Below are 24,745 nucleotides of genomic sequence, written 5' to 3'. Positions count from 1 at the left end.
AGCGGGCAGAGCAAACAGCTGCTGCAGACTGCCCGCATCACCCCTTGTCCTCCCATGGAGGCTGACCCAAGTGCCCGACCCATATTGGGAAGGCGCTGGCAAGGTGTATGAAGGAGTGTTTGCAAAAGGGAAAAACTGATGTTAGTTTCTTATTACAAAACAACGGACTATAGCCACCCTTTCTTTCTTGGAATAAATAATAATGCATTACATCAGGTTACTCAGTAGTTTTCACTAATCCATAAGACATGCACTGCTGACCTCTGAGGTAATTTTGGATCAAGCTCAAGCCAAATAAAGGCAGATTTGTGGCTGCAGGTGAGAGATCCTCTGAAAAACCATAAACGTAACCACAATGTCCTCTGGTTTTATTTGAACTCAGCCTGGCCTTCGTCAGCTTCCCTGGCACTGGTCCAGAAATAAGTCAGTTTAATGATTTAAAGACATTATACTATGACATGATGTAACCCAGCACATGGTGGTGGTTTTGTGAAGGCAGCAAGTGGTATGTATCACAGGCATTCAACCTTGTGCCACCTCTCATGGATGACACCTCATTCCATGGAGAATGTCCCTGGTTTGACCAGAGCTGTTCATGGCACGCATAGAAGCATAGGAATGGGTTTTTCTACAGGGTAGAAAATGCACCTGTGATATGGAACTTCTCATTTTCTTCTTCCTGAAGAGAGAGAAAAATGTTTTTTGGCTTTGGTGGATGAGGAAAGAAGACAAGGGAAGTAGGAGATGGTCCTGTGAGGGCAGTGGCAGTGCCCATTTCATGATATGACATAACATGACACATCATGTTCTCAGAGAGCAGCTTGCTGCTTCAGCAGCGGCGATCCTAATGTTTGGGCTCTGCCTGGAATTTCCTATCACATTTTCAGCTAACGCTACCTGGACTCATTAGGTAAATCTGCCAGGGGTGTACTTATCCCCACTGTAATCCCTTCGCTGAGTAAGGTCTGAGCCCCTGCCTTAATCTTGTGCCTGTGCAGAAAATATTTCCCAGCTTGTTATGACTACATATCTGTCTGAACTCTAATAAATCAGTGCAGCTCCAGTGGAGTAATGCAAAGCTTGAGGGAGTGCCAGTGGGATGGATAGAAAAGGCTGGCCCAGTCTTCCTTTAGCAGATACTAATTGCTTCCAGCAATGGGAACAGGGGACATCAGCCATACTGGGATTGTGCTGCTCACAACACAGGCCAAAGCTAAAGCCTGAAGGGGAGCAACTTTTTTACACGGTCTACTAGTGATGGGGCAAAGGGGAATGGCTTTAAAATAAAAGACAGGAGATTTAGGTTAGATGTTAGGAAAAAAATATTTACTCATATGTTGGTGAGGTGCAGGCTGCCCAGAGAAGTAGTGAATGCCCTATCCCTGGAGGCATTCAAGGGCAGGTTGGATGGGCCCTGGTCAGCCTGATCTTATGGGTGGCAGACCTGCCCATGGCAGTGGGCTTGGAACTAGATGATTTTTAAGGTCCCTTCCAACAAAAGCCATTTTGTGATTCTGTGATTCTATGATGATGAAGCAGAGTGGCACCAGGGGGAGATACATGAAGCTTAAATCAACCTCACCTTGTGATTAAGGGCTGCTTAAGCATTTACTGATGAAGTGACATCAGTAGGGACAACACCCATTGTTGCTTCTATGACAGAGGCACAGGAGGAGGACAGTTCACATAGAGCACCTTGGGGGCCCATCAGTGAATGGTGCCAGCCAAGTGGCTCCCCATCTCCTCCAGCTCCATGCAGTGTCAGCCTTCCTGGCTGTCTCACCATGGCCAGGTCTCCTTGTTCTCATCAGCACCAAATCAAAGATGAGTGAGAGCAAAGTGCATGGCCAGCCACAAACCCAGTGCTGTCCTGTGATTGCTTTCCTGATATGCTCAGTGCTTTTGTTCAGGCTGGTCATGCAGGGTCTTCTGGCTGCAGTGAATACCTTATGGGTTCAAAGCAACTTTGTACTTCCTGTGGTGTGAAAGATTTGGCTTGCCCACCCTTCTCCGTGAGTTTCCATGTCAGCTTCATCCACTGAGACCCATTGCCCCTGGATCTCCTTCCTGATGGCAGCAGCCTTTCAGTGTGAGGCGTCATACTGTGGGGAGCCAGAGCTGTCTAGGGAACACTTGGAGCCTCAAGCAGGTTTCTGCTGGAAATATCTCTGGGTTAAGAAGGTGTTAGGCTCTCTCAAAAGTGCTCCCTCCATCTGCTTTTTCATGTAAAAACTGGAGGTGCCAAAATCTGCAGAGAGGCCTAAGGAGAAGAGGCCAGGAAAGATTGCTGCTGTTGTCCCCTCAGGCTCCAGCTCAGACAGTGTTTCACAGATGTGGAGTCACGAGCACAGCCATAAACATTTCAGGACTCACCTGCCAAATAGTTCTGGAGCTATCTATTGAGAACAAACCCATGTAAAAGTCACGGGAAAAATTTAGGAAGATAAATCCTCATTTTGTGGGTGGGTCCAGTGGGTTTGCTCACTATGTCACAGTCTGTGATAAGCACAGTTTCATCTTCACACTCTCCTTCAAACGCAGTCATTTTCTTAGCTATATAAAGCATAAATGACATAAAACACATACACATGCTTTTGTCCATTTTTTGCAGCGTTTCTTCCTCTCGCATAACTGGGATTTAAAACAGATGCACACACAGGTTTCCTTGCTCTAATTTCTGTGGATTTAGGTCCAGTTGTGTCACTCACAGCCCTCACTGAAAAGCAGTCTTGCTCTGGGATTTATGCTGCATTACTTTACCTTCTAAGACAAGACTGTCAGGATCAGTGGCTTATTCACACATACATGTACACCCCTCTCATCCCAGCATGGCCTACAAGAAAGAAGGAGCAATAGCTGCCAAGAGGAGCTGCTGACTACTGGAGGGTTCCTGTATCCTCACCATGATGCTGGCCCCATTGCTCTCCTATTGATCTCACTCTGGTGCCTCCTTTCCTTCAAGTAGTGTGCTGAATTATGGGAATATTTTGAACCTGAGCTCTAGGATCACAAGCAGGCAGATGTCCACCTCCAGCCCCTAAACATCTCTTCTTACCCAATGTAGAGAGCTCTTTTCCTCTGCATAATCTTCAATAGCTCAGTTCACCTGCATTGTTAATCAAAATCAAGTAACCTCCATGCTGGTAATGACTGAAGGGAACTGGACCCTTCAATCTTTTGGAGTTTGGGTTTGCTCATCCATGAAGCAGTGACTGTTCCTCTTGAAAGCATCGTCCTGCAGTCCTTCCTCTGGGAGAGCTCCTGCTGTGCTGAGGGTCAGTGCAAGGCTCAGGCTGGAGGGAGCCCATATGTGGGGATTTAAAAGGGCAATGAATAAATGCTTCTCATTATTTCATTCATCTCGGTGAAAAACCCTGAGATGCTTTAACCACAGCTTACAAGTGGCTTACAACCTGCTAGGCAGAGAAATGGAAAAACATAACCTACGCTGTATCAGGGGCAGTGCTAGCGCTGTAATTAGAAGGTTGGTTGGTACAGCTACATCAGTTACGGGAGTATGAGAAAAATACATCAACATTGGTCATACTGTTAGTCTATTTATACAGACACTACACCTCGCTGTTGATACAACTTAGCTTAATCAAGGAATGGACTTGGACCATACCACCATGATATTTGATGATTTTATTTGCCAGAATGGGGCTGTATCTTTGCTGGGGCAGCCCAGCAAACTCACTACAGACAACCCCTCTAGCTGCTGGCTTTAACGTCTGGAAAATGGTCTCAGTGTACACAATCACCCTTCCCCACATGAGAGGCCATACTGTGAGGAGGAGGATGGTAAAGAAGCTGGTTGTGAATCATTTCCAGCAGCAAGTGTTCAGTCTGATGTTAAAGACTTGCCATTCTACAACTGGCTGGCTCTTGCTTCTGCTGTTTCCAAGGGATGCTCTTTGGGGATGCTTGGAAACTGCCCAGCCTGGGCACGAAGCCTGATCTGACACAGCCTCCATTTCTCACCCACAGGAGCAACTAAGGGGGAAAGAAAAGGAAAAACAGGAGAAAGGAAAAAAGAGAAAAAGAGAAACAGGAAAAGAAAAGGAAAAGAAATGGAAGAGCTCTGGTTTTTAGCCCCAGCTCTGTCTGCCACTGATTCCTATGAGATTTTGGGCAAGGAAGGGAACTTCTTTATATCTTTGTCTTCCTCGTTTATCCTGTGGTATAATATTTCCCATTCTCACAAGGCTATGGTTAGAATTAATTAGCATTTGAAAAGAGCTTTGAAATGGAAGATGCTATTGGAAAACTGAAGTGTTATTACTGGATTGAGTGAATGGCTCACAATGTAAGGAAGCATTTCACTTCTTTTTCCCTGAGGGTGGAATTGCCTGGAGAGTATTGTGATTTCTTCAGGTTTATGAATTAGTCAAGCATTCAGTACATACTACATAGCTAAAACAGACCCAAATTCAGATATTTATCCCATGAAATATTGGATATACGAAATCCAAGGCAAATAAATCACATGACACTGGGTCTATTCCCCTACTGGCACCACCTCCACTGGCATCACTATCAGAGAACAGGTATTTAAAAGCTGTTTTCCATGACTCTTTACACAGGATTTTGAAAAGCGCTCCAGCGTTGCCAGTAAAATAAACTCTTTACAAGAGTCTCCAGCAAGCAATGCAAGGCCCCTGGACAAGACTGAAACAAGTACATGTGAAAAAAAATCAGATGAATGTGCTTTGTTTGCTTAGGCCTTGAGTCTGCAGGATGTTTTAAAGTATTCACTTGTAATCTCATGATTAATCTTGCTAAGGTGAGTGGAATTGCACCTTGGCAGAATCATGCAAGGCACTTAAACTTACCCTACCGAATACAGTTCCCAATTATTATTTCATCAACCCAAGTGCTCTTGTACTGTTTCAGAAAATTCCTGTGTGTTGTTGCACCATCTTCCCCTGTATGTTCTTAATGCTGACTGCTGCTTAGCTCTGGTTGGAAAAACACCACCTCTATTATCCATGGAAAAAAGCACATTAGTCCATAAAAAATGCATTTCCCATTTAACTGCCAGTAAATGGGAAGGAAAAAATAAAGCTATGGGGACTATTTTGAAAGCCTGGTTGTGGGGGTGGCAGTGTTTAGCTCTGTGTCTTCCAATAACTTCAGCTAGAATTGCTCATCTACCGTGGGCACCATTCTGTGAAAATCACCTTTGAAAGGAGTATGTGCTGGACATGGACATCCCCAAAGGTGTTCAAGGTCAGGATGGATAGGGCCTTAGGCAACCTGATCTAGTGGCCAGTGTAATAGTTGGCAAGGTTGCCAAGACCTGAGTGAAGTCATACAGCTGCAGCCTGCGTCCTGTGCGTGTGCAGTACCAACAGGGGAAGAGAAAGGAAGAAGACAGAGATCAGGACTCTGGACAATCCAATGTGGTGGCATACAAAGAAACTACTCCAGATTTCAAGCCCTGACACCTTGATTTCAAAAACAAAAGACATTTCAGAGAGATCCCAGAGAAATGGCTGCACACTCAGTGTGATTCTGGAAGATTTCCATGGAGTTTGCACATCTGCCTGCTGACCTGTATCTAAGATTGCTTCTGGTCCTGAGTGAGGATGGGCAAATGGCATAACTCCTCTGTGCCACAGCAATGGGCTCTACAGAGCAAAGGGATAACAATACTCACCTCAGTACCTCACAGATGCTTCTGAGACACGTCATCATTTCTGCAGTATTCTCAAGGGAGCAGGTTGCTGCTAAGTACAGCACTGAAACTACATGATATTTGGTCCAAGGAAGTGCTGGAGTATTTTTAAAGAGAAAAGGCAATGTTAGTTGCTATAAATGATGGAGTGCCTCTGTGAGTGGCAGCCCAGGGAGGTGCTGGCCACCATAAGTCATCTGCACCAGCTCACACCTGCTTGGAGCAGCTGGCATAGCACAGAAACACCATGTGGCTCCCGTCACAAGTATAATCAATGAAACCTCTCTTTTATTGTGCTTCCTGCTGCCTGACGTCAGAACTGAGCCCCTGCAGAATGTCGTCTCTGCTTAAGTCATCTAACAACACAGCATCGCTGAGCTGGATGGACAGCACTGTGAAGGCCAGAGCTGTGTGTCTGGCTGTGTCTGAGGAAGCTCCACGCTTATTTATGCCAGCATCTCATCTTCATGACTGCTTCCTCATACTTTAGCCTCAGAGACAGAGACAGACAGTCCCAGTTTAAACCTTTTGCTCCTCTTCTCTAACTTGCGGTTTGGGTTGTATGTGCCAGGGTGTATTTTCTCCCCTTTCCTTACAAAGCTCACTCCCATGAGCAGTGATAGGAGTGCAAGCCTGCATTATCCATGGGAGACCCAGCTGCTCACTGTTAATGTTTAATGACAGCTCTGCAAGCTGGAGATATTCTCAGACTCCATTTCAGCTGGTCATGTTTCATACAAACTGTTTTCAGCAAACACTGTAAATCTGTGGAGTATTAAGCTGTTTGGTAACACTGGACCAGACTCAGAGGAGACTAGAGAAAGCTTGCTGTGACTTACCTCGTCCAAAGGCTTTTCTACATCCAGACTTAATGTTTTTCACATACGCCAAACTCTCTGCCTGATGCTCTGGTAACAAACAAGTTGTGCATCCAGTGACCTGCACTGAAGAAGGGTCAGTGCTGAGCAGGACTCCCAGACAGGATACTGTTCTGTCAGTATTGTCCTGTATGAGAAGTGGTGTCAGATGGTTTCCAAGAGTAAATTAATGCGGTCCACAATGTTAGGCCAATTGATATCAGCAGAGAATTCAGACAGCTAATTTTCTCCAGTTTCCCTCTGGCTCATGAAAGCGTTTCCTGTCCCAGCCCTGCTCACAGTCCCATGATTCCCCTCCAAAGCATCTATCCAGGAGAGAGATAAAGCTAGGCATGATGTGCAAGAAGCTAGAGTTTACAATCTTTCAGATATGATCTAAGGGACTCTCATGATCCGGTACAACTTAAATGCTCGGCAGAGAAACAGTAGGTCAGCTTGGCTAAGAATATGAACCTTAAGACCAAACTCTGCCTTTGTTTAAATCTCACTGTGGCTATGAGATGTCATAGCTCCAGGAAATTTTGATGCCCCACTCTTGACCCCCACCATGTCCAAGGACCATTGATTTTCAGTTGATAGTTCAAGAATTCAGTCTGTAACTGAGGCCAATGATGGATATTCTGAAGCATATGCAGGATTTGGCCCTGGCTGCCTTCATGTTCTGCAAAGACCTTGAAGGACTTTGAGAAGGTCATTGCTTTGGCTGTGGGAATGAGGTGAGCTTGTACAAAAGTTTAGAAAACTCTGTGTGCACAGCAGTGGGCTCCCTGCAGGGGGAATGCATCAGAAGGGACCAGCTCAGTGCCTTTACAGTGCAAAGACAAATGGCTGCCCAAGCTGTGAAGACAAGTTTAAATACTTTCCCTTCTATTTTCCCTCTCAAAAACACATTTTGAGATTACTAAATGCCTGCTGAGACATATTCCATCCATAACCTGAGGGGAGCTGAGAGCTGTCAATCTGAATGTCATGGGTGGAGGGTCAGTGACAAACCCTGCTCTGACAGCCTCTCTGCAATCGCAGGCAGAGAAGGCACTTGGAGGCTGGTGCTGTGGGACTATTTCTGCAGGTGATGGTGTTAATACATACTATTGCCCTCCAAATGAAGGTGCCAGCCCCTGCTGAGGATGCTTCCAGAGCTGGTGTGGAGGTTCCTGACTACCACCACAGGTTTCCAACCCCCTTCACAGTGCTTGGGGTGGTGCCACTCCCAGCCTTCTTCCTTTCCCAGATCCTGTTTGAAATCATCCCTGTCATAGGAAGGAGACGCTCTCTATTGAGCTAAGGAGGGTTGTCAGCAGCCACTGTAAGTAACCATAATAATCTGTAAGGTTGTGCACAGCTCTGATGTGCAAATGGGATTTGGAGAAGCTTCACTAACGGGATAACGCAGACAGCATTTAAGCAGAGTTTCAAACTGATCGTAATGCTTCATTTGACAAATGTCTGGTTTTGAACTTTTCTAAGCCTTCAGGGCTTTAAACAGGGAATGTCAGTCTCTTGCAGAATAAATCCTCGATATTTTGGGCTCCTGCTTAGGGAGAGGGAAAAAATATAGAAATCTAAGCAGAGAAGAAGCAAAAGAAGAATATTTTATTTTATTGCTTTCATCATAAACCACCATGTACCATTTATTTTCCCTCAGAAGCTGGGGTCATATCTTTAAATATTTACCTACTTTTTTTTACTAAGGGCATGTCTGCACTGCATTTACCTCACCAACTTGTATGGTAGATGTATCTGCCTTGCTTTTGATATAATGCACCTAATATAACCAGTATCTAATATCAGGCTAATAAAGCAGAGGTCTAACAGCTACAGCAGGAGGTCAGGGCAGTGTGTAACTACCCTGCAGAATATCTTGCAGCTCTGTGGTGCACTGCAGGCCTTGTGGTGGTTCCAGGGACCAACAGGCTGTACCAGGTATGAAACTTTGTCCAGGAAAATCTTTTGGCTGCATAGATCACTAGTTCCTTTTGGAAACAGAGTCGAGTCTCCTGGGTCGCTCTCTGCCTTCACATTCACCAGACAAGCAGCACCTTTCAGTCCCCAATGGGATGAAGCCCAGGGATGCCCTTCCTGAATTCTTCAAGGGCTCTGTCCCGTCTTTGTCCCAGCAACAGCTACAAGGTTGTGCACCCTGAGTATTTCCTACCTCAGTGACACAAACTTAAGGCATATACACACCAAGGACAAGTTGTTTTCTTATGTCACCTCACTTTCTCACAGGCAGACAGTATTGATCTCTGTCTTGCAAACAACACAAGATGGCTCTGGTCGAAGTAGCAGAAAAAAAAATCAAGCCAATGGATCTTTGCAAGGAAGGTAAGAATGGGTGACCACATGCTCAGAATAAGTACCTAGTTTCATCAGTGCTATGGGAGGCCTTTGCCATGAATTCACTGCATCAAACAGAGATTTCTGATCAAAAGTTTCTTTCACAGTGGGACTGCAAAGTCCAGCATACACCCATCTTGTCCTCAAAATTGCCTGTCACTTTGGGAATCTCCTTGATGCATTGCACAGGCAATGTTTTCAGGATGTTTCTTTTAATTTTTCGTCCTGAGTGTCATTCTTCAATTAGATTTAACTGACTGTGTATGACACTATGGAGCGAGTCTGTAGGCCTTGGTCTTCCTGTATATGTGACAAAATCTGCAAAAAAGCAGAGTTGAGGGCTTGGAGGCCATAGGCTCTGCTCCCAGTACTGACACTGCCTTGCTTTGAGCGGGCTCACTTACACCAGCCCCTCTCTCAGCTTCCCTCTGTAGAAAGTGGAAAGAAGTGGAACCCCACAGGGCTGCGAAGGTCTGAGCATTTGTACTGGCACAACTGGAAGCTGCAAGAGAAGTGTAAATTATTCTGCGTTATAGTGGCCCCATCTCTTCACCTTCTCTTTTCTTGAGGACAGATCCGGCACGACCAGACCTCCTGCCTACTGATGTTTCACCCATTCCCTGTAGCACTTTGGGCTCTGCTGCATGCTTCCACCTCCCTTCCCTAGCAGCCAGTTCTGCGCACGTACTCCAAGCACACCTTCTGCCAGCCGTCGTGCAGAGCAGCGTGCATCCCTGCCCTCTGTGCTGCCCTCCTGCTGGCTGGTCTCGCTGCTAGGCACTTTCCACATCTCTGGGGAGTACTTAGCACTTCGCTGTCTACACGCCTAGCAGAACTGCATGGCAGATGCCCAGCAGGCAGACTCAGGCTGCTCACATCCCACAGCTCTCTGCAGCACTGCTGCTGTGAGCAGCGTTACCCTTACGGCTCAGTTACCAACATGTCGCTCCCCCGAAGCAGGAGGGAGGTGAGGATTTCCACGAACTTCTAATTGACTTAGGGGAAGTATTTCCCATTTTTGGTGGTTTCCCTGAAATTTAAGAGCCTATTCATTTAGCTCTTTGTAAAAAAAGTACTGGGGTGCTCTTGGGAAATTTGCCTGCAGTCTCTTCCCAGAATTTACAGTGTATTCATCTGAGATGTCTTTAGATGTGAGTGACATCTACATGTGAGCCAGACACCCTGGGTTCAGTTTACAGAGATAAACAGGCATTTGCAGGAAACAATTCATCTTATCCTACGGTAGAGAGAACAACCCAATAGCCCAGAGCAATCACAAAATGACTGCTCTCCTCCATAAACTATAAATTCAATCTAGAAAAGCAGCTCAGCCCTAGACATAGATTGAAAGATTGCACTGCCTACTGCTTTTTGACCTGACCTACCTTATTTTAGACATTCACATAGGCAGGTTTTTATATATTTATATATATAGGAAATGAATGTCCTTCTGGTATGTCAGCTGGATACCAAGCAAAAAATCTCAACATTCTCAAAAAGTAGCATTTTTAGGCAACTGCCTTCCCTCTCGTACATACACTGTCTGCCTGTATTTGCTCTGGGAATTCCAGCCCTACAGAAGCACATGGAAAAGTTCTGCTTTGGAGTCTTTATGCTCCTGAATAATTTTCCTTTCATTTTTCATCATGACTTTCCTGAACAGTTTGAAAACAAAACTACTGTCTTTGTTTTGTAATCTTCCCTGGTCTTTTTCTTAATGCTGCACACCCCCTCCCACTCACATACCTCTCTTTGCTCTTCCTTGTTCAGACACACAACTGGTTCCTGATATTTTCTACAGACTTTCATTAGGTTCCATTGCATCTTTGCACTGCTTCCTCAGTAAGTGTTATACAAATATTTGAGCCTCAGCTGCAGAAGACCTGTTCCTCTTTTGATCCCATCTCTGGGCTCTAAGGTGTCATCCCATGACCGGTTAATGTGGGAGCAGGTTTAATTTCAGAACAAGTGCTTCAATCCATTGCAGTGTTCAGAGTCTAGCATGCTTACCAGGAAGCCTGCATTCCCTGTCCTGTTATCAACAGGACAACAGTTGCTGTTTTGAGGTAGCTTCAATAACTTCCTTCATCACACCAGAATATATATCACCTTTTTTCTTAACATAAATTGTCTTTGCAGCTATAGCTGAAAAGAGATAACTGGAGTCACAGAGCTACACAACAAATAGTTGATTTTATTAAAAAGAAAATAAATCATGTGAGTTCCATGGAGACTGCCAGAGTAATGTGCAGGGGTATCATTCAGGTTCTGCAGATAACCACCCCTACCAGGAAATGTATGCAAGATGTCACGTTACAAGTGTTACATCATCAGGAAAAAATCTCAATGGTTGATCATAGCCTGAGGGGGATGTCAGTGTTCCCAGCTTCTGTGCAGAGAGTAGTCTTAGAGGAATTAACTCTTTCCTAGGTGATACGTATGACAAGGTCTTACCAGTGTTTCATCCACTTTGCCTAAAAATAGTAATCTCTTTCTTACTTTCCATCTTTGTCTTTCATTCCAGTCACAAATGACATGATTTTTCAGACAGTTGTCTATCAGACTTCTGTGTCACATAGGACTTTTTCTCCTCCATTTCACTAGTGGGGATTTTTTTTTTTTTTTTTGCATCACCAAAAGACCCATCTGTGGTAATGCCCAAGACAGTGTGAACATGCCTCTTTTCTGTGAAGTCCATTCTAAGGGAAGCAATTGTAAAATAAACTGCAAAATAACCAACTGTGCTGGTTACTGCTGATGCTAAGGGACTGTTGCCACAGGGATTGGTGCCCTCTTCAATCCCATGCCTGGGCAGAGCATCCTGGAGAGGAAATCCTCTTTTGTCCTAAGGAGGACTGCAGAAGTGGCAGTGCCTTTCCTCACATTTCCACAGGCTCCAGGCAATCTCCAACTGCATTAAAATGCCTTTTTTTAAGTCAGGGTGGCAGTGGATATAATATGCTTCCTTTTATTCAGTGATATTTTGTACATAAAAACACTGATCTTAGGCCTCAGCAGGTGCCGAAACTGCTGAGCTGTTCTCTATACTGGAACTCTGTGAGTTGTGACTGGAAGCTGGAGTCCAAACACTTCCTGTTCTTAATGTACCCACTATCCCATTGAAAGTTCACTTGTGCCCTAGGGTAGCATCACACGGGGCAGCAGAAGGAGGAGTGTCCCTGTAACATCTTCCCTTCCATCTACATTTTTTCTCATTTGTTTTGCATTCCTCTTGCTCTCTTGGCCACAAATTACTAAGCATCATATTTCATTATATTCCTCTTTTTGTCCCTAGTGCAGAGCTATACTGCTATATCTCTCTGTCTCTCTAGGCTCTCCAAGCTGTCTATTTCACAGGCAGCATGGCTCACCTCCCTGCTTACATACACTGAGTCTATTTTTTAAAAATCTTCAATCTGAATCTATGTACAGACACCTCTTCCTGTTACTCAACTGCCTACTGGCCCCACTTCTGCCCTTGTATTTACACTGGGAAGCCCAGTGATCTTGTGCATACTTGTTCTAGAGATCTTCCTCCCTTTCTCTCTTGCTTACTAGTCCATCCCTCCCTCCCTCCTTCCTTCTCTTTCATTCTCTCTTCTTTTTCTTTTTTTCTTTTTCTTTTTCTTTTTTCCTTTCCTTTTTCTTTTTTTCTTTTTCTTTTTCTTTTTCTTTTTCTTTTTCTTTTTCTTTTTCTTTTTCTTTTTCTTTTTCTTTTTCTTTTTCTTTTTCTTTTTCTTTTTCTTTTTCTTTTTCTTTTTCTTTTTCTTTTTCTTTTTCTTTTTCTTTTTCTTTTTCTTTTTCTTTCTCTTTCTCTTTTTTTCTTCTTTCCTTTTCTCTTTCATTTCTTCTTTCCTTTTTTCTTTCTCTCTTTTTTTCCTTCTCTCCTTCTCTCTTCCTTTCACATTCAAGTATTTTATTCTATTTGTGCTGTACAACCCCTCAGACTCCAAACAATTTACTTTCTTCCAGAGGAACCAAAGTTCCCCTAGTACAAAGTATATACTGTGCTGCCCCTGAATGTCTCAATTCAGAAAGCTTTGAGCTCCCATTGTTTGCAGTTCACAGAGTTCACCTGCATTTTAGTCTCCTCATCTATTAAAGAAAACAAAGTGGAGAGAAGATAGAAGGAGAAATATGGCTATAAAAGCAGGAGTTGTTCAGAGAGCCCTCATGCTCCTGGTACCAGTTGTGGTACAATCAATCAGCCTCAAATAGCCCACTGGAGAATAACTGCTCAACATTCACAAATTTATTTTCTTTAATAACAGAATCCGCCTGTGACCCCATGGTTATTGCTGGCACAAAGTAAGGCCTGCTCAAGCCTTGCTCCCCGCTGTGTGCCAAGCAATGGAGCATCATCCTCTCATTTTCTGAGTACAACAGTTTTAAATCACTGCTGGTCACTTCTGTCTGTGAGATCTGGGAGGGGCTTTCCTATACAGGTCACTCACTGTGTGTGTTTGCCCACACTTGCCCATGGAGACCTCAGCTCTTTCTGCTTTCCCCTTTTTTCTCAGTAAAATAGAGGTAGAATGCCTCAGGACATCTTACTGTATGAGTACTTGACTCCACCAGGGCTGTGAACACAGAGTCTGAAGCATCAAGCCTTGTGGGAGAGGAAGGTGTTGCACAATCTCCATGCTCGTTCTCTGGCCAAGTGAAGAGTCCTATTGCTCACCAGGAGACTAGTGTGTCCCAAGCAGCAAGATTGAGAGTGAAAGCAAAGATAAACAGAAACCACAGCTATGGGGCAGGTCTGCTTTGTGGATAAAGCCTCAGGACACGTTATGTCCTATGTAACATGTTTATAGCAAAATGTAATCCCTTCTGCAGGGACGTTCAGAAGTTCTTCTGAGAAATGTGGAGGAGTGGGTTTGGAGCACTTCTGGAACAGGAATGCTGCCCAGCCCTCAAGGTTCAACTACAAGGCAGGTACCTCGAAGGTAAATCAAAGTTTGTTAGAGCTGATAAAAACAACAACAAACCTGTTATTTATATTATACATACATACACATCTAAAAAAGCATCCTTGTGTTTGTAGGATTGGAATAATAAAAAACTTACAGAATGAAACCTACATATTTCAATGAGCACTGCTTTCGAAACATGGAGCAAAAGTGCCACAGATTTCATCCTAGGTTTGTACCCTGAAGTGCAACCTCAGCACAAGAGTTGCAGCACTATATCAACTTCTTGCAAATATTTTACTGGTCTGGAGGCATCTTCTGCTGCTATCTAGAAAGCTCAAGGCACTTCAACACGGCAGCATCTATCACCTTTCACTCAGGAAATCCAAAGTCCTGGGTCTAAGGCATGCACAGCTTCAGCCATTGTTGTGACAGGGCATAACTCCTGCAAAATTAATTTACTGGGACCCTTGCACTGCACAGACATGCCAAGCAGTTGCTTTCCTACCAAGTTATGGAGGTGAAGTTCAGACAGTTCACACCAAGAGCTGTCTCTGGCATACAGCTCTTGGGTGTACTTGGGGGCTTCATCCCTCTTCAGCTACACGTCTTGAAGCTGGACCAAGTCAGGGAGCTCAGGTGTCCCCCAGCCCTGCCTGAGTGTTACCCTCTGCACAAAGTGAGTGATGTCCCTACCAGGCCTCCCAAAGTGCAGGAACAGCCCCACAGGGTAAAGAGCACACCCACACCCAAACCTTGGCATGGCCCAGGAGATGACCTGCTGACTCTGGGACAGAGGACAGGGCTGGGCAAGAGCAAGGAGTGAAGAGGTGGAAAGGGACAAGCTAGAGCATGGGGAGGGAAAGCTCATGTAGAGGCACATGTGGCCTGCAGGTATGTCAGGTATTTCCAGGTGAGGCCATGCAGTTGTCAGCTGGACTGAACTCACGATCTGGCTGGCCATGTGGGAACTCTGCCTCCACTAAGTCCCTGCTCGCCTCTATCCCTGGGGTTTGCCCTCGATGAACAGTAGGGCATGAGGGAAGAGGAAAGGAGAGAGAGAGAGTGAAAAAGGTTAATGTGTATCTGGATCTTATCGTACTTCAGGGCTGGGATGAGCTGGGTCATCCATCCTGCAACCCTGGGCACACCTTTCTGATGGCTGAACATCCTCAGCTCCACCTATATTGAGCAGGTAGAGGGTGTCCACCAGGACCTCTTGTCCTGAAAGAGGTTCGAAGCACAATAATAACTTTCTTGTGATGGCCAGGGCAGTGCCTGCCATCACCTAATTGCAGCAAAAAGAAAAGACATGGGAGATGCAACGGTATTAATGAAGTAGAGTCAGCACATAGAGCACTAGGAGCATCATTTTGGCGGGAGCATTCAAGATACTCGAGTGGACAGGAGGGCTGCAGGCATCTCACTCACCTGGCAAGGCAACTGCTGAAACCCATGGGTCTGACTGTGGGGATGGTCTATCCATAGGGACAGCCTATCTTTCAATGACATATGGAACATTAATGGACTCCCAGCTAAAAAATTGGCTCTGGCTGCAGACAAATGTGTTTTTCCAGTCATTATCATGTTTGCACTTGGATATAATCCAAAGTGTGTAAACCTTCCTAGGGACATTAATTGGCTTTTTATTGCCTGTCCCTCAGTATGGTGGGAGACTCAAGGCTGATGCTGTTTGGCTTTTCATTGGCTTGCTTGGTTTCATAATCTCATGTGAAAAATATCTGGCACAAATTCTGCAAGTCAGAATAGCAGAAGTATAATTAATTCCCTGTGTGAAGTGAAAACAGCCAATCTTCCACAGCATCAGCTCAAACAAGTCATGGAAGTAATATGCAAAGAGTAGATGAAATTTGCACACAGATAGCAAATCTACTGAATTTTTATGGGGCAGCAGTACTTCATATGCAGCTGGATAAAAATGTCAGTAGAGTTCTGAAGCACTTTTCATTCCTGTTATGTATTCAGCTGAAAATCTGAAACAGCCTATAAAAGACAGCCTCTGATCAGTATCTTAATACAAGAAATTCATTGAGAGTATATGCTTGTGTGATGGTGTTTTTTTCCTAGACACTACCATTTTGCAGACAGGTCCTGTGTAGATAGCATAGAATGGAAATTATTTTTCTCTAACTGGAGATTGAGAGGTAAGATAAGACATTTCTGAAACACAAGGCCATCCTTTCCACTACCTAAGGTTTTCTGTCCCCATGGCAGATCAGGTGAGTCTGTGTCTTCATGCCTACCTCGTGCTAATTCCCACGTTACTCTTCTAGGGATGAGGACCTGTGCACGATATGCACCTGACTTAATGAACTCCAATAGCTCTTGCAGAGGTCTTCATTCCTCTTTGACCACCCAGAACACACAACAGTCAGCACAGTTGAGCTGGCCTGGAGACCTGCTTGTATGAATGCAAACCAGTTAAAATGTCCCTGTGGGCTAATCCTGACCTCCAACCACTGGTTGCTCTGCTGGTCCAATAACGTGTTTTGGAGAAGATGTGTTTCCAAAGGAAAACCTGAGTGTTTCACACGCTGGGGAAGCCAGGCTGCTTTGCTTCTCAATACGATTGGTGCTGAAAAACACCTTTCATGTCTCCATCTGGTTGTTTTGCTACAGGAGACTTGTAACAGATAGAAGAGTTATGCTCAGATAGCGCCAACACAACTTGTCCTTATTAACTGAGCTCTGGTGAGTATCCAGAACAGATGTTACAGATACATGTCTCACCTCTCTGAAACTCTCTCGACACTTCCTGCTGCATTTTGGGACTGTGGTGAAATTAAGTATTAGCACTGCCATTAAAGAAACAAGTATGTTAACAGCAAACTGAATGCTTATCTTTCCCACCTCTATACTTGGGATAATAAATAGGTAGCACAGGTATACGATCTACATGGGTAAATGTGAATTCTTGGAAGCAATCATCACACTGTATATTACAAAAACAATGTTGGCATTTACAGCGTCATTCTATATGACAAAGTAAGCCAACAATAATTTCAGAAGAAGCAATCTACTAAGAGAGCATATGGTGAATAATTAATTTGCTTTCCTCTATTTGCACATTGGCTTGTAATTTGGAATAACAGATATAAAAATCCATCCTTATTCTTTACTCATTTCTATTTTGCACTTCATACATCTTAGAAGCTTCCTCGGATCACGGACTGCTTCTTCTGCCTCTTCTTGCTGAACAGTTCTTAGTGAAGGGCCATGATAGCTCCTTGTGTAAAATGTAGCAGAAATATGAAAGCAAAGATCAAAGGCAGTTCTGTTCCTCAGATATCTTCCCGGACCCTTTCAACTGGAAAGGTGCAGAATGAATAATAAGGAGCAGACTCTGCCATCAATTATGCAGAGTTAAATCCAAAGCAGGTTGTTATAAATCAAGTTACTTCAGAGTTACACAGTGTAACTGGGAGCATATTTGGGACCTCAGTCTGCAGGCCAAAGAACCAAACAGCAATAGGGAAATCCCATCTCCCTCCCTCTCCACTTCTCCCAAACTCCCAGGCTCTTCAAACAAGCAGCCCCATCTGCCTGCTTTGAAAAGCACACCACACTAAGGCCTTCCTAATCTGCCCAGCTAGAGCAATCCCACTTTCAAGCTAAACGGATCATAGATATACGAGGGTTTTTATTTAATTAATGTGGCAACATACGGCTTAAAAGAACAAAACATCAGCAGCTATAAATGGTGGAGAAAAAAGGCTTGAATTGTCTGAGTGCAAAGCTTACTGAGAGAGAAATAAAAGCAGTAGACCAAGTGCTGAGTCAAAGGTGTCTGGACCAAATTTAGATAATTTATTATCTATTTATTGTGTCTCTTTCTCTTCCCCTTCCCATTACATGATGCTTCTTCACCTCACACAAGCCTTAATCTTGCTAAATATTTGCAAATTGGCACCACGGCTGATCAAGACAATAGAGGGGGAATGAACAAAATGATCCAAGCCATGATATACTTCTTAGTACAGTGATAGTGTTTTGCAAGATTAAGGGGGATTTTCTAGGCAATGGAGACAAATCCAGCACCAGCTTTATTGAGCAAATGTCACAGATGCTTCACTTGTTAACATGTGGCAGTGCAAACAAAGGAGATTAGCTGTAGGTGTCTCTGTTCATTGCAGGCGAATGGGGTTAGATGCCCCTTAAAGGCCCCTTCCAACTCAGATGATTCTATGGTTCTATTTCAGTTATTACACATTTTCCCACTCACCCCTTCAACTGTTCATTTTTGAAAGGTGTCATGTACTTGCTGCTGAGACCTGGGGAAGTCAGTGTAACAGACTCTGAAGCAGACACCCCATCCCAATGGCAGCACCTGGGGAAATTATCAACTGCAGAGACCACTCTTGGGTGGAGTGGGAACCAGGAACCAGGATGAGAAAAGGAAAAAGGGGGTGGGAAGGGAGGGGGAATGGAGAAAAGCAGCCCCATATCCCTCTGTCGTGGGGATTTTATGGGCCATGAGTCCTCAGAAACGCCATTCTGGTCCACCCACTGAGATAAAGCTATTTGTAAACACCAGATTGTGCTATCTTTCTTGCCACCCTGATTGCTAATTAATCAGAAACAGAAGGGCCTGGGTGAGAAATACAAAGTGTGTGGGGGAAATTAATGGAAGCTTGCCCAATGACCACTGTCCCCAGTTAGGAAACAGACCTCTGAAGCCAACAGAATGCACAGCAAAGCAAAAGGGGGGGGGTTACAAGACTCCAGGATATATCACTGCTGAGTTCCAAGCAGCTCTTATGCTAGTTGTTACAGAAATGACAACTGTCGAGACGGAGAAAAGCCCCAGGGCTGCAGCCCTGATCCTGCCCACCAGCACTTTCATTTTTCTTTCTCTGCTTCCCTCTGCTCTGTGGTATTGTGGGTCCAAAGTGTAGGACAAATTTCAAGCCTCGTAAATGTTAAGGATCCCAACTGTACACTAAAGGGATGCAAAGTACCCATAAGAAAACTTGCATGATGTGGGTTTGCTTTGAACTGTTGCTGATCAGTGAGGATCCATGGCTGCTTCCTGGCCTGCCAGGCCTGCTTCCCACCAGAAAGCTTTACCAGCAAAGGCAGCCTCCAGTCAGAGCAACCTGGTCCTAATTAGAACTGATCTGTTGCACTTTAAAGGGGTTTAGAGACTGCTTTAACTAAGCCTTCAAATGAAGAACTCCAAAAATCTGGACTGGATCCCAAACAATAACAGTGCTTATCAAGGCCTCCTTCTGTCATCAAGCCTGTCAAATGCCTCCTGCCCATCTCTCACCATTATTTGGATGCTGCTACACCCAAAACCACTGACTGTAAAAGTTTCTGTTTTGGATTCAGGAGTGTAAAAAGCCTGATGGTTTCTACAGGCTGCACCTCACATCCTTACAGTAGGCCCAGTGTGACAAGGGGGAGTTTGGCTTATGTAGAAATGAGATTAGAGTCCAACCACTTTCTTCTTTTGTACTTTTCCTGCTAAAGGTAGCAGCTATAAAATATCATACTCTTTCTATCCTGGAGTAACAGTATATTGTGTCCCCATGCCTGAAGTCAGGCAATAACAGATGTATACTGTTGAAAGCCTGGGATCGCAACTCCCCAGAATACTAAGAATATTTCACATTTACAAGGCCTTTGCGGATGTTAGATATACACACATGCCTGTCACATCCACATGTAGCATGGGAACACATTCAATGCCATCTGGATAGAATTTACTGAGTTTCCATTCTGATTGGGTAAATTTTATATTCTGCACAAATCCAGTTTGAAGATGTACTTTAAAGAAGGGCATGGAGACCCCTTCTCAGAGCACTTTGGCAACAGAACAGTATTTTGGACTGCTGCTCAGGTAGATCAAGAATTTTTGCTCTTCTGAAGTTGAATCTTACAAATGTGATGGAGATCTGTGCCATCAGACCTGGAATAATTATGAACAGATCTGTTTTCTACTGGGTGGGTGATCAGCAAACCTGTCAAAGAACCCCTGGTTAGCAAGCCACCAAAGTGACAAAAACTTGTGTCACATCTGGAACTTGTGACCTAGCATACTGGAGCCTTTTGGTGCCCTGATGTGATAAGACATTTTTGTGATCCATGTCCTCCAGATGGAGGGGGTGATGCAGGAAGCTGTTGCTTGACTTTCACCCTTAATAATATAACAGATTCATCATAGACAAGTTTTCATCAGAAAAATCTCTGGGCAGATTTTCTTTCACAGTGGTGTACCACTTAAAGACAACTCCCCATATTTTCATTTGGAAGTTAAATGTTAACAAGAGTGAGATAATGGACCACATGGACAACATGGTCTATTGGGAAAGTGTCAGTCCGGCTTCTCTAAAAGGGAATCCTGGAAATCTGCTGTGGTTAGAAGGGATGAAGGCAAATTCATGGGTAATGGGTGTCCCAGGGAGATAATATAGCTGGATTCCCAGAAAGCTTCTGACAGGGTTCAACACCAATGCCTGTTGAAACAGTATGCACAAATTGACAGGCGCTGCCAAGAAGCATGCTGAAGAGCAAACATGGGGCTGAGTTTTTGCCCACATTTCTGCTCTGCACCCCTCAGGAAGGAAACAGTGGGTCAGGGGGGACCCAGAGAGACAGCATCTGAAACGGTGGAGTAGTAAGTGGAGCAACTGCCCTCTTTGAAGAGACTGGACAAGACTGGGACACTTCAGCTGAGGAGGAAAAAAGCAAACACAACAGATCTACACAACAGAGAAGCCGGTGGATCAAGTCTCACTGTCATTTACCTCATCACCTGGCCTCCTATTTATCCATAAACAGGATCACATGACCATCTTGTCATGAGGGATACAGAGAAAACTGAAATGTTCAGTGGCTTCTTTGCCTCAGTCTTCACCAGCAGGGGCTCTAGCCATACCGCCTAAGCTGCAGAAAGGAAAGGTAAGAACTTGAAGAAGAGCAGTAAATGAAGAACAGGTTCAACACCGTCTAAAGAAGCTGAAGGTGCATAAGTCCATAGGTCCATAAGCTCTGAGGAGAAAGATTTGGGAGTATCGGTAGATGAAAGATTCAACATGAGCTAGCAGTGTGTGTTTGCAACCCAGAAGGCAAAATATATCCTGGATTGCATCAAGAGAATTGTGACCAGCAGGTCAAGGGAGGTGATTCTGCCCCTCTACTCTGCTCCCATGAGACCCCACCTGGAGTATTGCATTCAGTTCTGGGGCCCCCAACAAAAGGACATTGAGCTGTCGGAGTGGGTCCAGAGGGCCATGAAGCTCATCAGAGAACTGGAGCACCTCTCTACAAGGACAGGCTGAGAGAGCTGTGGCTTCTCAGTCTGGAGAAGAGAATTTTCAGGGGGACTTTATAGCAGCCTTCCAATACCTGAAGGGAGCCTATAGGAAAGCTGGGGAGGGACTTTTCATAAGGGCATGTAGCAACAGGATGAGAGGAAACGGCTTTAAACTGGAAGAGGGCAGATTTAGACCATATACCAGGAAGAAATTCTTTATTGTGAGGGTGGTGAGACACTGGAACAGGTTGCCCACAGAGGCTGTGGATGCCATGGAGGCATTCATGTCAGGCTGGATGGGGCTGTGAGCAACAATAAACTGCTATTCACCATAACTTAACAGTTCCAGGACTGGGGGTCACATTGAAATGAATGGGAGCTCGGTTTAAAGCAAAGAAATGTATATATTTAAGCAGTGGGTTTGGAATCTCTGTTCTTGTTGGCTGCAGTAACCTTAAGGTTTTACATAAACATATAGTAACAGTGTTAAGCGGATTTATAAGGAAGGACTAGGTGGGGATGTACATTTCTCACACAGCTGCAGTCCTGAGGCAGTGAATTTAAACGAACAACCAGAAACAAACAAACAAATAAATGAGGTAAAAATAAATAAATCAAATAGTGTTTTCCCATTACTTAGCATTTTCTGCTTGAATCCCTGCGTGTCTTCTCAGATGTCACCAGCACAGGCTTCGGCCTCCTTTTGCGTTACCCAGACTAGATAAATATACGTGCTGCTGGAGCTGTTTTCAGGAACTCCTTCCTCTCTCTCTGTAATCTCTTATCTTCCACAGGAGATTGCCGGGGGACACTTCAAAGCCCTTTGAAGATGGCCAGGGCCCTGCCTGTAGCCGAGCAGATGCAGAGCCCTCGCCCCAAGATGTCAACAGCGGCTGCGTGCAGGCACGCAGTGCAGCCTTATCGCCACTCCAGGCAGGGACTTTACTCCCTTGCTATCATGATCCAGTCTTCAGCCTTTGCAATATACTGACCATTTTCCCCCAAATTCACCCACTTCAATTGTTGCAGATTACAAAAATGAGAGGAAAGAAAAAGGAGCAGTTTTTCTCAGCTAGAAGGAATAGCAAAGCCTGAAGCCTGCTGAGCTTATAATTAAAACGTGGAAAGGCCATGACAAAGCCCAAAAGATGCAAGAATGTGATACAGGGAACATAAAAATGCTGAGCACCAGGCTTCGGGCAAAGCACTGTTTTGAATTAAAAATAAATGAGAAAATTGCCTATAGAGAGGGGAATGTAGGGGGAGAGGCAGCTGTGGAAGAAGATGAGTGGGGAGTGATTGTTCCAGTGCTGCTCTTCCTCTGCCCAGGGAGGTGGCGAGGTCACTGTCCCCGGAGGTGTTGAAGCAACATGTGGCACTGAGGGTCACAGTTAGTGGGCATGGTGGGGATGGGCTGATGGTTAGACTAGGTGATCTTAGTGGTCTTTTCCAACCTGAATGATCCTATGATTCTATGACTCTAAGCTACAGCAAGGCAGGGATTGCATTAATCAGCTGATGGAGCTTGTCCTCTGATATGATCCTTTTGCCCCCAGATAGTAAACCTGGGACCAGACGTAAACAAGCTGAGAACCCACAAATGCCTGGTTATGCTCTTACCCCCACTGCTGGCATCAGATGGGTTCCTGCTCTGGGACCCCCGGTTCCAAGCTGAGGAGCCAGCAAGACTGGGGATGGAAGTCATTCCTGCAGATCAGCAGGGCTGCCCCTTAAACTCCCTCCCTACAGTTCCCTTGCTGATTTAAAAAGCATACTTGCCAAGCTTTACACCTATTATTTTCATATACATCACTGATTTATTCTTCCTGCTAAAACAGAGTCAAGAAATAAATCAGTAGCATTGAAGAATATTGCCTCAGATGGTAAAATTCATTGCATTACACAACTGTTTGCTCCTTGGTTTATACCACAGAGAACTGCACTAAATTGTAATGAGCAGCCCTAATCATATTACATCTTCTCGCTCTCTGCCAGCAGTGTCAGAAGCTTAATCTTCAGAAGGTCCTGTTGGGTTTTGGAGCCCTGCTATTGGCTTGAGAAACATCCTGCAAGAGCAAATGCAAAAACTTAAGCGACATTAGGACAGCAGTGCTGAAGGATGCCAGAAGTCCACCTCATCCCATATCCTGCCTCAAACCTGCACAGACACTTGGGGAAAGAATCTAAGAATAGAGTAAATACAGTGATTTTTCCCCATAGTGTGCAGCAGTATTTCTTCCCAGCTTCCATCTATCCACAGCACTGGGACTTCCTAAGGAAAAGGCTCTATTTTTGTACCTAGCAGCACTCACTGGGGCTGTTCTTTTCCTCACGCATTTGTCTAATTGGGCTTTTAATCTTCTTGCATCTAACATAGGTAGTAGTTTCTATCACTCCACACTGCCCAGGAGCCTCTACATCAGTTCTTCCCAGTTTTATGATCTTACTCATTCCTAAACAGCTATTTCCCCCCATCCCCATCCTGCTGCATGACAGGACAGCTCAGGGCAGCACTGAAGGCAGGAGGAGCTGACAGAGGTCTCTTCTGCACAAACATGTGAGCACGTGGTGCTCCGTTGCGTGGGCACTCACATGCTGAAGTGATGTTCTGTGTTCAAGCATAATGCGTGTGACAATATTGGGTCAGCCTCACGTGGTAACACCAGGCAACCTCCTACAGCAGTCTTTACCTCTCTGTGGTCAGGGAATGATGTCTAGCAAGGAAATAAAAAGCAAGGAGCGCAGTCAGGCTTCCTCGGAGATCCTCTCTCCCAGCTGGGCCTGAAGATTATTTGTCACATCCCAGCTTTACTTAACCCTCAGTCGTACCCTAGAGGCGTCCAACCCACAAAATACATAGGAAAAAAATGGCAAAAGTGAAATTTATTTCTGTGCAAGGATAGAGCAATTTTCTCGAGAGTGCTTTGATATGAAAACAAAACATCCATCAATAAGCAGCAGCAATTGTGGTGTTTCTGGAAAACCTCTCGTACAGCAGGCATACTTCAATGTGTTCTTATCAGCCATGGCTGCCACCTCATCCCATAGCTCACAGTGTGCAGGCGGAGCCTTTTGATCACAGCAGCACATGCACACCACCACCCCAGTGTCAAGGACGACCTGGGCTAGCTCAGCCTCATCTGGAAGCAGGAATAGGTAAGACATCAGGCTGCACAGGAGGGAAGAAACACACCACAGCTCTTTTGCATGGGGACTTGGCTGCATGCGCTCAGTGAGACAGGGTGGGATACAGGATGGGATGGAAAGAGATCCAAGGGGAGGGAACTGGTTCTGCTCTTCCAAAACATCCTCTCTGGCTACCCCAGTGCAACAGGAGCCAGAGAGGTCACACTGGTCTGGGTGTTCCCAGCGGGGCCATGCTATCCCTGCTGCACACCTCACTTCTGCAGTGCTGAAGCAAGGAGCCCACACCCCACCCCCTCCCAGCAGAGGCAGACACACACACATGGATCAGTATTTATTTCCAAATACCTCATTTATATCATTCTCACATGAAATATTTATTTCAGAATATAGCCTACACTTAGAAGAGGTTTTTTTCATAAGGCACATCAGATTAGACTACATAGAGACATCTCCCACCCCCCACTTGCGCTCGTAAAATACTGGTGATTTTAAAAGTAATAATTCTAAAACCTAGACC

This window comes from Cyrtonyx montezumae, unplaced genomic scaffold (genome assembly GCF_038088225.1).
Source record: "Cyrtonyx montezumae isolate F1298 unplaced genomic scaffold, pur_monq_1.0 scaffold_0, whole genome shotgun sequence".
In the NCBI taxonomy this organism is placed as follows: Eukaryota; Metazoa; Chordata; class Aves; order Galliformes; family Odontophoridae; genus Cyrtonyx; species Cyrtonyx montezumae.
Note: the sequence above shows the minus strand (reverse complement) of the source record.